Below are 15387 nucleotides of genomic sequence, written 5' to 3' on the forward strand. Positions count from 1 at the left end.
TCTATGTCAAAGTGAAGGTTTAACTACCTACCACTCTCTGTCAATGTCAAAGTGTTAACTACCTACCACTCTCTGTCCATGTCAAAGTGAAGGTTTAACTACCTACCACTCTCTGTCCATGTCAAAGTGAAGGTTTAACTACCTACCACTCTCTGTCCATGTCAAAGTGTTAACTACCTACCACTCTCTGTCTATGTCAAAGTGAAGGTTTAACTACCTACCACTCTCTGTCAATGTCAAAGTGTTAACTACCTACCACTCTCTGTCCATGTCAAAGTGAAGGTTTAACTACCTACCACTCTCTGTCCATGTCAAAGTGAAGGTTTAACTACCTACCACTCTCTGTCCATGTCAAAGTGTTAACTACCTACCACTCTCTGTCTATGTCAAAGTGAAGGTTTAACTACCTACCACTCTCTGTCAATGTCAAAGTGTTAACTACCTACCACTCTCTGTCCATGTCAAAGTGTTAACTACCTACCACTCTCTGTCCACGTCAAAGTGTTAACTACCTACCACTCTCTGTCCATGTCAAAGTGTTAACTACCTACCACTCTCTGTCCATGTCAAAGTGTTAACTACCTACCACTCTCTGTCCATGTCAAAGTGAAGGTTTAACTACCTACCACTCTCTGTCCATGTCAAAGTGAAGGTTTAACTACCTACCACTCTCTGTCCATGTCAAAGTGTTAACTACCTACCACTCTCTGTCCATGTCAAAGTGTTAACTACCTACCACTCTCTGTCCATGTCAAAGTGAAGGTTTAACTACCTACCACTCTCTGTCCATGTCAAAGTGTTAACTACCTACCACTCTCTGTCCATGTCAAAGTGAAGGTTTAACTACCTACCACTCTCTGTCCATGTCAAAGTGTTAACTACCTACCACTCTCTGTCCATGTCAAAGTGTTAACTACCTACCACTCTCTGTCCATGTCAAAGTGTTAACTACCTACCACTCTCTGTCCATGTCAAAGTGAAGGTTTAACTACCTACCACTCTCTGTCCATGTCAAAGTGTTAACTACCTACCACTCTCTGTCCATGTCAAAGTGTTAACTACCTACCACTCTCTGTCCATGTCAAAGTGAAGGTTTAACTACCTACCACTCTCTGTCCATGTCAAAGTGAAGGTTTAACTACCTACCACTCTCTGTCCATGTCAAAGTGAAGGTTTAACTACCTACCACTCTCTGTCCATGTCAAAGTGTTAACTACCTACCACTCTCTGTCCAAGTCAAAGTGTTAACTACCTACCACTCTCTGTCCAAGTCAAAGTGTTAACTACCTACCACTCTCTGTCCATGTCAAAGTGAAGGTTTAACTACCTACCACTCTCTGTCCATGTCAAAGTGTTAACTACCTACCACTCTCTGTCCATGTCAAAGTGTTAACTACCTACCACTCTCTGTCCAAGTCAAAGTGTTAACTACCTACCACTCTCTGTCCATGTCAAAGTGAAGGTTTAACTACCTACCACTCTCTGTCCATGTCAAAGTGAAGGTTTAACTACCTACCACTCTCTGTCCATGTCAAAGTGTTAACTACCTACCACTCTCTGTCCATGTCAAAGTGTTAACTACCTACCACTCTCTGTCCATGTCAAAGTGTTAACTACCTACCACTCTCTGTCCATGTCAAAGTGTTAACTACCTACCACTCTCTGTCCATGTCAAAGTGAAGGTTTAACTACCTACCACTCTCTGTCCATGTCAAAGTGAAGGTTTAACTACCTACCACTCTCTGTCCATGTCAAAGTGAAGGTTTAACTACCTACCACTCTCTGTCCATGTCAAAGTGTTAACTACCTACCACTCTCTGTCCATGTCAAAGTGTTAACTACCTACCACTCTCTGTCCATGTCAAAGTGTTAACTACCTACCACTCTCTGTCCATGTCAAAGTGAAGGTTTAACTACCTACCACTCTCTGTCCATGTCAAAGTGTTAACTACCTACCACTCTCTGTCCATGTCAAAGTGAAGGTTTAACTACCTACCACTCTCTGTCCATGTCAAAGTGAAGGTTTAACTACCTACCACTCTCTGTCCATGTCAAAGTGTTAACTACCTACCACTCTCTGTCCATGTCAAAGTGTTAACTACCTACCACTCTCTGTCCATGTCAAAGTGTTAACTACCTACCACTCTCTGTCCATGTCAAAGTGTTAACTACCTACCACTCTCTGTCCATGTCAAAGTGTTAACTACCTACCACTCTCTGTCCATGTCAAAGTGAAGGTTTAACTACCTACCACTCTCTGTCCATGTCAAAGTGAAGGTTTAACTACCTACCACTCTCTGTCCATGTCAAAGTGTTAACTACCTACCACTCTCTGTCCATGTCAAAGTGTTAACTACCTACCACTCTCTGTCCATGTCAAAGTGTTAACTACCTACCACTCTCTGTCCATGTCAAAGTGAAGGTTTAACTACCTACCACTCTCTGTCCATGTCAAAGTGTTAACTACCTACCACTCTCTGTCCATGTCAAAGTGTTAACTACCTACCACTCTCTGTCCATGTCAAAGTGAAGGTTTAACTACCTACCACTCTCTGTCCATGTCAAAGTGAAGGTTTAACTACCTACCACTCTCTGTCCATGTCAAAGTGAAGGTTTAACTACCTAGTATAGAGATATTGTTATCCACGTCGGTACCAACGATGTTAGGATGAAACAGTCAGAGGTCCTTCAAGCGCAACATAGCTTCAGCGTGTAAATCAGCTAGAAAGATGTGTCGGCATCGAGTAATTGTTTCTGGCCCCCTCCCAGTTAGGGGGAGTGATGAGCTCTACGGCAGTCTCACAACTCAATCGCTGGTTGAAAACTGTTTTCTGCCCCTCCCAAACAATAGCATTAGTAGATAATTGGCCCTCTTTTTGGGACTCACTCACAAACAGGACCAAGCCTGACCTGTTGAGGAGTGACGGACTCCATCCTAGCTGGAGGGGTGCTCTCATCTTATCTACGAACACAGACAGGGCTCTAACTCCTCTAGCTCCACAATGAGATAGGGTGCAGGCCAGGCAGCAGGCTGTTAGGCATTCTGACAGCTTAGTGGAGTCTGCCACTAGCACAGTCAGTGTAGTCAGCTCAGTTAACCCCATTGAGACCGTGTCTGTGCCTCGACCTAGGTTGGGCAAAACTAAACATGGTGGTCGCCTTAGCAATCTCACTACGATAAAGACCTCCTCCATTCCTCTCATTATTGAAATAGATCGTGATACCTCACATCTCAAAATAGGGCTACTTAATGTTAGATCCTTCACTTCCAAGGCAGTTAAAGTCAATGAACTAATCACTGATCATAATCTTGATGTGATTGGCCTGACTGAAACATGGCTTAAGCGTGATGAGTTTACTGTGTTAAATGAGGCCTCTCCTCCTGGTTACACTAGTGACCATATCCCCCGTGCATCCCGCAAAGGCGGAGGTGTTGCTAACATTTACGATAACAAATTTCATTTTCCCAAAAAATGTGCTGCGATTTTGTCTTTTGAGCTTCTAGTCACGAAATCTATGCAGGCTACTCAATCACTTTTTATAGCTACTGTTTACAGGCCTCCTGGGCCATATACAGCGTTCCTCACTGAGTTCCCTGAATTCCTATCGGACCTTGTGGTCATAGCAGATAATATTCACATTTTTGGTGACTTCAATATTCACATGGACAATTCCACAGACCCACTCCAAAAGGCTTTCGGAGCCATCATCGACTCAGTGGGTTTTGTCCAACATGTCTCTGGACCTACTCACTGCCACAGTCATACCCTGGATCTAGTTTTGTCCCGTGGAATAAATATTGCTAACTAAAAAGCAGCATTCCCCAAGAGAAGATGGCTTTCACTTCAGCAGTGATTATTTAATGAACTTTAATCCTCTTTAAATCTGCGTATTCCTCCAAAGCTCAATTGACCTGAGTCTAAACTGCCAGGACCTAGGATATATTATGGCCTCTATAGCGTCAAGCTGCATACTGGACCTTACTCCAACTAAACTACTGAAAGAGCTGCTTCCTGTGCTTGGCCCTCCTATGTTGAACATAACAAACCCTATCCTCTGGATGTGTACCAAACTCTTGAAAAAGCCTCTCTTGAAAAAAACAAACCTTGACCCAGAAAAGGTCAAAAATAATCAGCCTATATCGAATCTCCCATCCCTCTTAATATTATTTGAAAAAGCTGTTGCGCCGCAACTCGCTGCCTTCCTGAAGATAAATAATGTATACGAAATGCTTCAGTCTCGTTTTAGAACCCATCATAGTACTGAGACTGCACTCGTGAAGGTGGTAAATGACCTTTTAATGGCGTCAGACCGAGGCTCTGCATCTGTCCTCGTGCTACTAGACCTAAGTGCTACTTTTGACACCATCGATCACCATATTCTTTTGGAGAGATTGGAAACCCTAATTGGTCTCCACCAGGGACCTGGGCAATTATTTTCCATGGAGGGCCAAATTAGAATATATTTTTGCCATCGCGGGCCAGAATCATGTTAGAGGAGTATACGTCATGTGTATGACTGTGTTGACAGACATTTTTTCTTAACCAAGATGGCGCCGACAGAGAGGGCTGCCTCACTTCTAGTCCTTAGGAAACTTTGCAGTATTTTGTTTTTTTAATGTATAATTTCTTACATTGTTAGCCCAGAAAACCTTAAGTGTTATTACATACAGCCGGGAAGAACTATTGGATATCAGAGAGACGTCAACTTACCAACACAACCAGCACTACGACCAAGAATATGACTTTCCCAAAGCGGATCCTTTGTCCGAAGCATTTGAACTGATTCCAAAGGCCCAAAACAAGAGGCAGAAGGAGCTTCTGGTCAGACTTCGGAGGCATGCACACCTCCCACCGCTTCCAAGTATATTACTCGCTAATGTCCAGTCTCTAGATAACAAGGTAGACAAAATTAGGGCAAGGGATGCTTTCCAGAGAAACACCAGGGATTGTAACATACTCTGTTTCAGGAAAACATGGCTCTCTGGGGACATGCTGTTGGAGTCGGTACAGCCACCTGGATTCTCTGTGAATCGCGCCGACAGGAATAAACATCTCTCCGGAAAGAAGAAGGGCGGGAGTGTGTTTCATGATTAACGACTCATGGTGTAATTGTAACAACATATAGGAACTCAAGTCCTTTTGTTCACCTGACCTAGAATTCCTCACAATCAAATGCCGACCGTATTATCTCCCAAGGAAATTATCCTTGGTTATTGTCACAGCCATGTATTTCCCCCCTCAAGCCGATACCGTGACGACCCTCAAGGAACTACCCTGGAATTTATGTAAACTGGAACCATATATCCTGAGGCTCCATTTATTGTAGCTGGAAATTTTAACAAAGCAAATTTGAGAACAAGGCTACCTAAATTCTATCAGCATATTGATTGTAGCACTCGCGCTAGCAATACACTGGATCACTGCTACTCTAACTTCCGCGATGCATACAAGGCCCTCCCCCGCGCTCCTTTAGGCAAATCTGACCACGACTCCATTTTGCTCCTCCCTTCCTATAGGCAGAAACTCAAACAGGATGTACCTGTGCTAAGGACTATTGAACGCTGGTCTGACCAATCGGAATCCACGCTTCAAGATTGTATTGATCATGCAGACTGGGATATGTTCCCGGGTAGCCTCAGAGATTAATATCGACGTGTACGCTGATTCGGTGAGTGAGTTTATAAGGAAGTGTATAGGAGATGTTGTACCTACTGTGACTATTAAAACCTACCCAGGAAACAACACCTTCACTTCACTGATCCTCAACACTGGGGCCCCACAAGGGTGCGGGGTTGAGGGCACTCGGAGTGTGGTGTCAGGAAAATAACCTCACACTCAACGTCAACAAAACAAAGGAGATGATTGTGGACTTCAGGAAACATCGTAGACTTCAGGAAACAGCAGAGGGAGCACCCCCCTATCCACCTCAATGGGGCAGCAGTGGGAGCACCCCCCTATCCACATCAATGGGACAGCAGAGGGAGCACCCCCCCCCCCCTATCCACATCAATGGGACAGCAGAGGGAGCACCCCCCTATCCACATCAATGGGACAGCAGAGGGAGCACCCCCCCCCCCCTATCCACATCAATGGGACAGCAGAGGGAGCACCCCCCCCCCCCCCTATCCACATCAATGGGACAGCAGAGGGAGCACCCCCCCCCCCCCCCCCCTATCCACATCAATGGGACAGCAGAGGGAGCACCCCCCTATCCACATCAATGGGACAGCAGTGGGAGCACCCCCCCCCCCCCCCTATCCACATCAAGGGGACAGCAGAGGGAGCACCCCCCTATCCACATCAATGGGACAGTAGTGGGTGCACCCCCCCCCCCCTATCCACATTAATGGGACAGCAGAGGGAGCACCCCCCCCCCCCCCCTATCCACATCAATGGGACAGCAGAGGGAGCACCCCCCTATCCACATCAATGGGAAAAGCAGTGGGAGCACCCCCCTATCCACATCAATGGGACAGCAGAGGGAGCACCCCCCCCCCCCCTATCCACATCAATGGGACAGCAGAGGGAGCACCCACCCCCCCTCCCCCCCCCCCTATCCACATCAATGGGACAGCAGTGGGAGCACCCCCCTATCCACATCAATGGGACAGCAGTGGGAGCACCTCCCCCCCCCCCCCCCCCCCTATCCACATCAATGGGACAGCAGTGGGAGCACCCCCCTATCCACATCAATGGGACAGCAGAGGGAGCACCCCCCCCCCCCCTTTCCACATCAATGGGACAGCAGAGGGAGCACCCCCCCCCCCCCCCCTATCCACATCAATGGGACAGCAGAGGGAGCACCCCTCCCCCCCCCCCCCTATCCACATCAATGGGACAGCAGAGGGAGCACCCCCCTATCCACATCAATGGGACAGCAGTGGGAGCACCCCCCCCCCTATCCACATCAAGGGGACAGCAGAGGGAGCACCTCCCCCCCCCCCTATCCACATCAATGGGACAGCAGAGGGAGCACCCCTCCCCCCCCCCCCCTATCCACATCAATGGGGCAGCAGAGGGAGCACCCCCCTATCCACATCAATGGGACAGCAGAGGGAGCACCCCCCCCCCCCCTATCCACATCAATGGGACAGCAGAGGGAGCACCCCCCTATCCACATCAATGGGACAGCAGTGGGAGCACCCCCCCCCCTATCCACATCAAGGGGACAGCAGAGGGAGCACCCCCCCCCCCCCTATCCACATCAATGGGACAGCAGTGGGAGCACCCCCCCCTCCCCCCCTATCCACATCAAGGGGGCAGCAGAGGGAGCACCCCCCTATCCACATCAATGGGACAGTAGTGGGAGCACCCCCCCCCCCCCTATCCACATCAATGGGACAGCAGTGGGAGCACCCCCCCCCCCCTATCCACATCAATGGGACAGCAGAGGGAGCACCCCCCCCCCCCCTTTCCACATCAATGGGACAGCAGTGGGAGCACCCCCCCCCCCCCCTATCCACATCAATGGGACAGCAGAGGGAGCACCCCCCCCCCCCCCTATCCACATCAATGGGACAGCAGAGGGAGCACCCCCCCCCCCCTATCCACATCAATGGGAAAGCAGTGGGAGCACCCCCCCCCCCCCCCTATCCACATCAATGGGACAGCAGAGGGAGCACCCCCCCCCCCCTATCCACATCAATGGGAAAGCAGAGGGAGCACCCCCCTATCCACATCAATGGGACAGCAGAGGGAGCACCCCCCCCCCCCTATCCACATCAATGGGAAAGCAGTGGGAGCACCCCCCCCCCCCTATCCACATCAATGGGACAGCAGAGGGAGCACCCCCCCCCCCCTATCCACATCAATGGGACAGCAGAGGGAGCACCCCCCCCCCCCCCCCTATCCACATCAATGGGACAGCAGAGGGAGCACCCCCCCCCCCCTATCCACATCAATGGGACAGCAGTGGGAGCACCCCCCCCCCCCCCCCTATCCACATCAATGGGACAGCAGAGGGAGCACCCCCCCCCCCCTATCCACATCAATGGGACAGCAGTGGGAGCACCCCCCCCCCCCCCCCTATCCACATCAATGGGACAGCAGTGGGAGCACCCCTCCCCCCCTATCCACATCAATGGGACAGCAGTGGGAGCACCCCCCCCCCCCCCTATCCACATCAATGGGACAGCAGAGGGAGCACCCCCCCCCCCCCCCCCTATCCACATCAATGGGACAGCAGAGGGAGCACCCCTCCCCCCCTATCCACATCAATGGGACAGCAGAGGGAGCACCCCCCCCCCCCCCTATCCACATCAATGGGACAGCAGAGGGAGCACCCCCCCCCCCCCCTATCCACATCAATGGGACAGCAGTGGGAGCACCCCCCCCCCCCCTATCCACATCATTGGGACAGCAGAGGGAGCACCCCCCCCCCTATCCACATCAATGGGACAGCAGAGGGAGCACCCCCCCCCCCCCTATCCACATCAATGGGACAGCAGTGGGAGCACCCCCCCCCCCCCTATCCACATCAATGGGACAGCAGAGGGAGCACCCCCCCCCCCCCTATCCACATCAATGGGACAGCAGAGGGAGCACCCCCCCCCCCCCTATCCACATCAATGGGACAGCAGAGGGAGCACCCCCCCCCCCCCTATCCACATCAATGGGACAGCAGTGGGAGCACCCCCCCCCCCCCTATCCACATCAATGGGACAGCAGAGGGAGCACCCCCCCCCCCCCTATCCACATCAATGGGACAGCAGAGGGAGCACCCCCCCCCCCCCTATCCACATCAATGGGACAGCAGTGGGAGCACCCCCCCCCCCCCTATCCACATCAATGGGACAGCAGAGGGAGCACCCCCCCCCCCCCTATCCACATCAATGGGACAGCAGTGGGAGCACCCCCCCCCCCCCTATCCACATCAATGGGACAGCAGAGGGAGCACCCCCCCCCCCCCTATCCACATCAATGGGACAGCAGAGGGAGCACCCCTCCCCCCCCCTATCCACATCAATGGGACAGCAGAGGGAGCACCCCCCCCCCCCCCTATCCACATCAATGGGACAGCAGTGGGAGCACCCACCCCCCCTCCCCTATCCACATCAATGGGACAGCAGAGGGAGCACCCACCCCCCCCCCCCTATCCACATCAATGGGACAGCAGAGGGAGCACCCCCCTATCCACATCAATGGGACAGCAGTGGGAGCACCCCCCCCCCCCCTATCCACATCAATGGGACAGCAGAGGGAGCACCCCCCCCCCCCCCTATCCACATCAATGGGACAGCAGTGGGAGCACCTCCCCCCCCCCCCCCCCCCCATCCACATCAATGGGACAGCAGTGGGAGCACCCCCCTATCCACATCAATGGGACAGCAGAGGGAGCACCCCCCCCCCCCTATCCACATCAATGGGACAGCAGAGGGAGCACCCCCCCCCCCCCCCCCTATCCACATCAATGGGACAGCAGAGGGAGCAAACCCCCCCCCCCCTCCCTATCCACATCAATGGGACAGCAGAGGGAGCACCCCCCCCCCCCTATCCACATCAATGGGACAGCAGTGGGAGCACCCCCCTATCCACATCAATGGGACAGCAGAGGGAGCTCCCCCCCCCCCTATCCACATCAATGGGACAGCAGTGGGAGCACCCCCCCCCCCCTTTCCACATCAATGGGACAGCAGAGGGAGCACCCCCCCCCCCCCCTATCCACATCAATGGGACAGCAGTGGGAGCACCCCCCTATCCACATCAATGGGACAGCAGAGGGAGCACCCCTCCCCCCCCCCCCCTTTCCACATCAATGGGACAGCAGAGGGAGCACCCCCCTATCCACATCAATGGGACACCAGAGGGAGCACCCCCCTATCCACATCAATGGGACAGCAGAGGGAGCACCCCCCCCCCCCTATCCACATCAATGGGACAGCAGAGGGAGCACCCCCCCCCCCCTATCCACATCAATGGGACAGCAGAGGGAGCACCCCCCCCCCCCTATCCACATCAATGGGACAGCAGAGGGAGCACCCCTCCCCCCCCCTATCCACATCAATGGGACAGCAGAGGGAGCACCCCCCCCCCCCCCCTATCCACATCAATGGGACAGCAGAGGGAGCACCCCCCCCCCCCTATCCACATCAATGGGACAGCAGAGGGAGCACCCCCCCCCCCCTATCCACATCAATGGGACAGCAGTGGGAGCACCCCCCCCCCCTTTCCACATCAATGGGACAGCAGAGGGAGCACCCCCCTATCCACATCAATGGGACAGCAGAGGGAGCACCCCCCCCCCCCCTATCCACATCAATGGGACAGCAGAGGGAGCACCCCCCCCCCCCTATCCACATCAATGGGACAGCAGAGGGAGCACCCCCCCCCCCCCTATCCACATCAATGGGACAGCAGAGGGAGCACCCCCCCCCCCTATCCACATCAATGGGACAGCAGAGGGAGCACCCCCCCCCCCCTATCCACATCAATGGGACAGCAGAGGGAGCACCCCCCCCCCCCTATCCACATCAATGGGACAGCAGAGGGAGCACCCCCCCCCCCCCTATCCACATCAATGGGACAGCAGAGGGAGCACCCCCCCCCCCCTATCCACATCAATGGGACAGCAGAGGGAGCACCCCCCCCCCCCTATCCACATCAATGGGACAGCAGAGGGAGCACCCCCCCCCCCCCCTATCCACATCAATGGGACACCAGAGGGAGCACCCCCCTATCCACATCAATGGGACAGCAGTGGGAGCACCCCCCCCCCCCCTATCCACATCAATGGGACAGCAGAGGGAGCACCCCTCCCCCCCCCCCCCTATCCACATCAATGGGACAGCAGAGGGAGCACCCCCCTATCCACATCAATGGGACAGCAGTGGGAGCACCCCCCCCCCCCCCTATCCACATCAATGGGACAGCAGTGGGAGCACCCCCCCCCCCCCCCCTATCCACATCAATGGGACAGCAGAGGGAGCACCCCCCTATCCACATCAATGGGACAGCAGAGGGAGCACCCCCCCCCCCCTATCCACATCAATGGGACAGCAGAGGGAGCACCCCCCTATCCACATCAATGGGACAGCAGAGGGAGCAAACCCCCCCCCCCCTATCCACATCAATGGGACAGCAGAGGGAGCACCCCCCCCCCCCCCTATCCACATTAATGGGACAGCAGAGGGAGCACCCCCCCCCCCCCCTATCCACATCAATGGGACAGCAGAGGGAGCACCCCCCCCCCCCCTATCCACATCAATGGGACAGCAGAGGGAGCACCCCCCCCCCCCCCCTATCCACATCAATGGGACAGCAGAGGGAGCACCCCCCCCCCCCTATCCACATCAATGGGACAGCAGAGGGAGCACCCCCCCCCCCCCCCCTATCCACATCAATGGGACAGCAGAGGGAGCACCCCCCCCCCCCCCCCCCTATCCACATCAATGGGACAGCAGTGGAAAAGGTGGAACGTTTTAATTTACACATCACAAACAAACTGAAATGGTCCACCCACACAGGCAGCGTGGTGAAGAAGGCGCAAAAGTGCCTCTTCAACCTCAAGAGGCTGAAGAAATGTTGCTTGTCACCTAAATACCCTCAAACTTTTACAGATGCACAATCGAGAGCATCCTGTCGGGCTGTATCACCGCCTGGTACGGCAACTGCTCCGCCCACAACCATAAGGCTCTCCAGAGGGTAGTGAGGTCTGCACAACGCATCACCGAGGGTAAACTACCTGCCCTCCAGGACACCTACACCACCCGACGTCACAGGAAGGCCAAAAAGTTCACCCCGCTACCATCCAGAAAGCGAGGTCAGTACAGGCGCATCAAAGCAGGGACCGAGAGACTGAAAAACAGCTTCTATCTCAAGGCCATCAGACTGTTAAACAGCCATCACTAGCACAGAGAGGCTGCTGCCTACACACAGACTTGAAATCATCGGCCTCTTTAGTAAATGGATCACTAGTCACTTTAATAATGTTTAAGCTGAACCTCGGCAAGACGGAGCTGCTCTTCCTCCCGGGGAAGGACTGTCCGTTCCATGATCTCGCCATCACGGTTGACAACTCCATTGTGTCCTCCTCCCAGAGCGCTAAGAATCTTGGCGTGATCCTGGACAACACCCTGTCGTTCTCCACCAACATCAAGGCGGTGGCCCGTTCCTGTAGGTTCATGCTCTACAACATCCGCAGAGTACGACCCTGCCTCACACAGGAAGCGGCGCAGGTCCTAATCCAGGCACTTGTCATCTCCCGTCTGGATTACTGCAACTCGCTGCTGGCTGGGCTCCCTGCCTGTGCCATTAAACCCCTACAACTCATCCAGAACGCCGCAGCCCGTCTGGTGTTCAACCTTCCCAAGTTCTCTCACGTCACCCCGCTCCTCCGCTCTCTCCACTGGCTTCCAGTTGAAGCTCGCATCCGCTACAAGACCATGGTGCTTGCCTACGGAGCTGTGAGGGGAACGGCACCTCAGTACCTTCAGGCTCTGATCAGGCCCTACACCCAAACAAGGGCACTGCGTTCATCCACCTCTGGCCTGCTCGCCTCCCTACCACTGAGGAAGTACAGTTCCCGCTCAGCCCAGTCAAAACTGTTCGCTGCTCTGGCACCCCAATGGTGGAACAAACTCCCTCACGACGCCAGGACAGCGGAGTCAATCACCACCTTCCGGAGACACCTGAAACCCCACCTCTTCAAGGAATACCTAGGATAAAGCAATCCTTCTGCGCCCCCCCCCCCCCCTTAAAAGATCTGATGCACTATTGTAAAGTGGCTGTTCCACTGGATGTCATAAGGTGAATGCACCAATTTGTAAGTCGCTCTGGATAAGAGCGTCTGCTAAATGACTTAAATGTAAATGTAAATGTAATAATGTTTACATATCTCACATTACTCATCTCATATGTATATACTATATTTTATACCATCTATAGCAACCTTTTAGATTTGTGTGTATTAGGTTTTGTTGTGGAATTGTTAATATTACCTGTTAGATACTGCTGCACTGTCAGAACTAGAAGTGTAACGGATGTGAAATGGCTAGCTAGTTAGCGGTGGTGTAACGGATGTGAAATGGCTAGCTAGTTAGCGGTGGTGCGCGCTAATAGCGTTTCAATCGGTGACGTCACTCGCTCTGATAACTTGAAGTAGTGGTTCCCCTTGCTCTGCAAGGGCCGCGGCTTTTGTGGAGCGATGGGTAACGACGCTTCGTGGGTGTGTCGTGTCTTTGACTATGCCAGATTGATTGCTATGACATGCTATTCTATAAAATGATTTCTCCGTAACTAGTATTACCTGATTGAACTAATCATGTAAATATTAATTAACTAGTTAGGGACACCACGAAAGAATATTTATAGAGCTGTTATCTTTCGAATAAACTCTTAAAGATTTTGTAATATTTTACTAAATAGCAGTCACATTAATCGTCATTATATTCAGTCTCATCTGAAAGTTGTAAGTCCTTGATTATCTGCAAGAATCCTAGCTAACAAGTTGAATCAGCAATACAAAATTGGGTTTAATGATTTATTTACTAAATACCTAACTAATCACACAGAATCACACATATACAATGAAATCATAACTTGATCACAAATTACGTCATACAGAAAAACGTCCCTAGCGGGCGGGATAGATATGACAGCTTGTTACACAAAGGAAAGGGCCGGGATTTTAGTGAAAGAGCGGGAGACTCGAACATAGGTGAGCTGTGCTCTCGTAAATCAGTATCTGATGCATTCTAAATTACCGCCCATTTGAGAAAGAAAATGCAATACATATTTACTCTGAGCTGCGCTTCAGTAGGTTGGTGGTAGATGGAAGAACGTATCGTCAACCCGAGTCCTCTGTCCTTTGGAGAATGTCTCTGGTTGTCACAGGATACTTTGTAGTAACGTTGTGTGTGGAAGACGGGATACTCGGACTGTCCTTCCTAACCTGCGTTTGTAGCAGCTGTTGCCAACTCAACGGCTAGGAGGTATCACTTCTATAGTGAACACGAGTTCAAAGTTCATACCATTCACAATCAAAGTCCATGCTGATGTTGGCCTAGTTCTGTAGTTATTGTCTGAACCATCTTGACATCGGATCGTCATCCAAAATGTACCCGGAACAGGAAGTTATATTCTTGTCTCTGGCTTTATATAGTGGAGGGAGAGGGGTGTGTCTGAAAAGTCTATTACCCAGGTCTCTTCACAGGGGCGGGCCCCTGGTTGAGCAGAGAAACTTATGAAAGCACAGATCTCTCATTTGGAAGCTAAAATTACATTTCATCTCTTCACAAATAATGTCATATTCAAACATTTGAATTAAACAACAATTCGATGTGAATCCGATACCTCTGACGTTTAGACTTTCCACAGTAGAGTTTATGTCATTCTATCATTGATGAGAATGTGTCAGAGGGCAACCGAACTGACATAATATACCTTAAGTACCACCGCATATGTTCAGTTGGTCGGATTACCAGAATATAGTTCATTTCCCCCAACTTCTGATGTTACCCAGAATCTCTATGTTAACCCATGGGTTTCCTTATGTCACATCAGTTATAGTAGGGAGAGAGAAAAAGGGGGAAAGAGGTATTTATGACTGTCATAAACCTACCCCTCAACCCAACGTCATGACAGGTGTCAGTTGTTGATGTGTGCAGAGGGTCCCTGGTTCGCGCCTGTGTCGGGGCGAGGGGGCAATCTAAAGTTATACTGTTACAGAAGCATAAGCATTTCTCTACACTCACAATAACATCTGCTAACCATGTGTATGTGACCAATACAATTATATTTGATATATCTTCCGTAAATCATGTCCAGATATGCAACTTATTATACTGTTTTAACATGCACAGAAATATACCACATCCATGTTCTCCTTTTGGAGGTATTTTCATTATTAAACATGCAATGAACTACACGGAGGAACGAATACACTGTGCCTTCAGCACCATGGACAGAACTCTTGTTACACTCTAATCCAAGATGGCGTAGCAGTGTAGACGTGTTTATTTAGTCCTCTCATGTACGTTTGTATTTTTCGTATTTCTTGTATATATTAAAAATAAAAAAATCTATATCTTTTCGATTTTTAATTCGATTATACCTTCCGGTAACCTACCTTACCCAATGTGATACGGAATCGCTATTATCTTTTAACTTTGGAACACATTCAAGAACCCCCAGTAGCTTACCAGCTAATCAGCTACTTAGCCATTTTTAGCCGCTGCTAGCAGCTTTTACCTTCTGCACAGAAGCCTGGATATTACTCACCAATTTTACAAGCATCGGACTGTCTCTCGACAACAACGCCGGATTCCTGCCGTAATCCCTGAGCCACTACTTCTGATCCTCACAGCTAGCTTGCAGCTAGCGCAGCTAGCGCCACTGCCACGAAGCTAGCACCAGTTAGCAAACACAATTCTACGATACCTCTTTCGCC

Source organism: Salvelinus fontinalis, unplaced genomic scaffold (assembly GCF_029448725.1).
Source record: "Salvelinus fontinalis isolate EN_2023a unplaced genomic scaffold, ASM2944872v1 scaffold_1217, whole genome shotgun sequence".
Lineage (NCBI taxonomy): Eukaryota > Metazoa > Chordata > Actinopteri > Salmoniformes > Salmonidae > Salvelinus > Salvelinus fontinalis.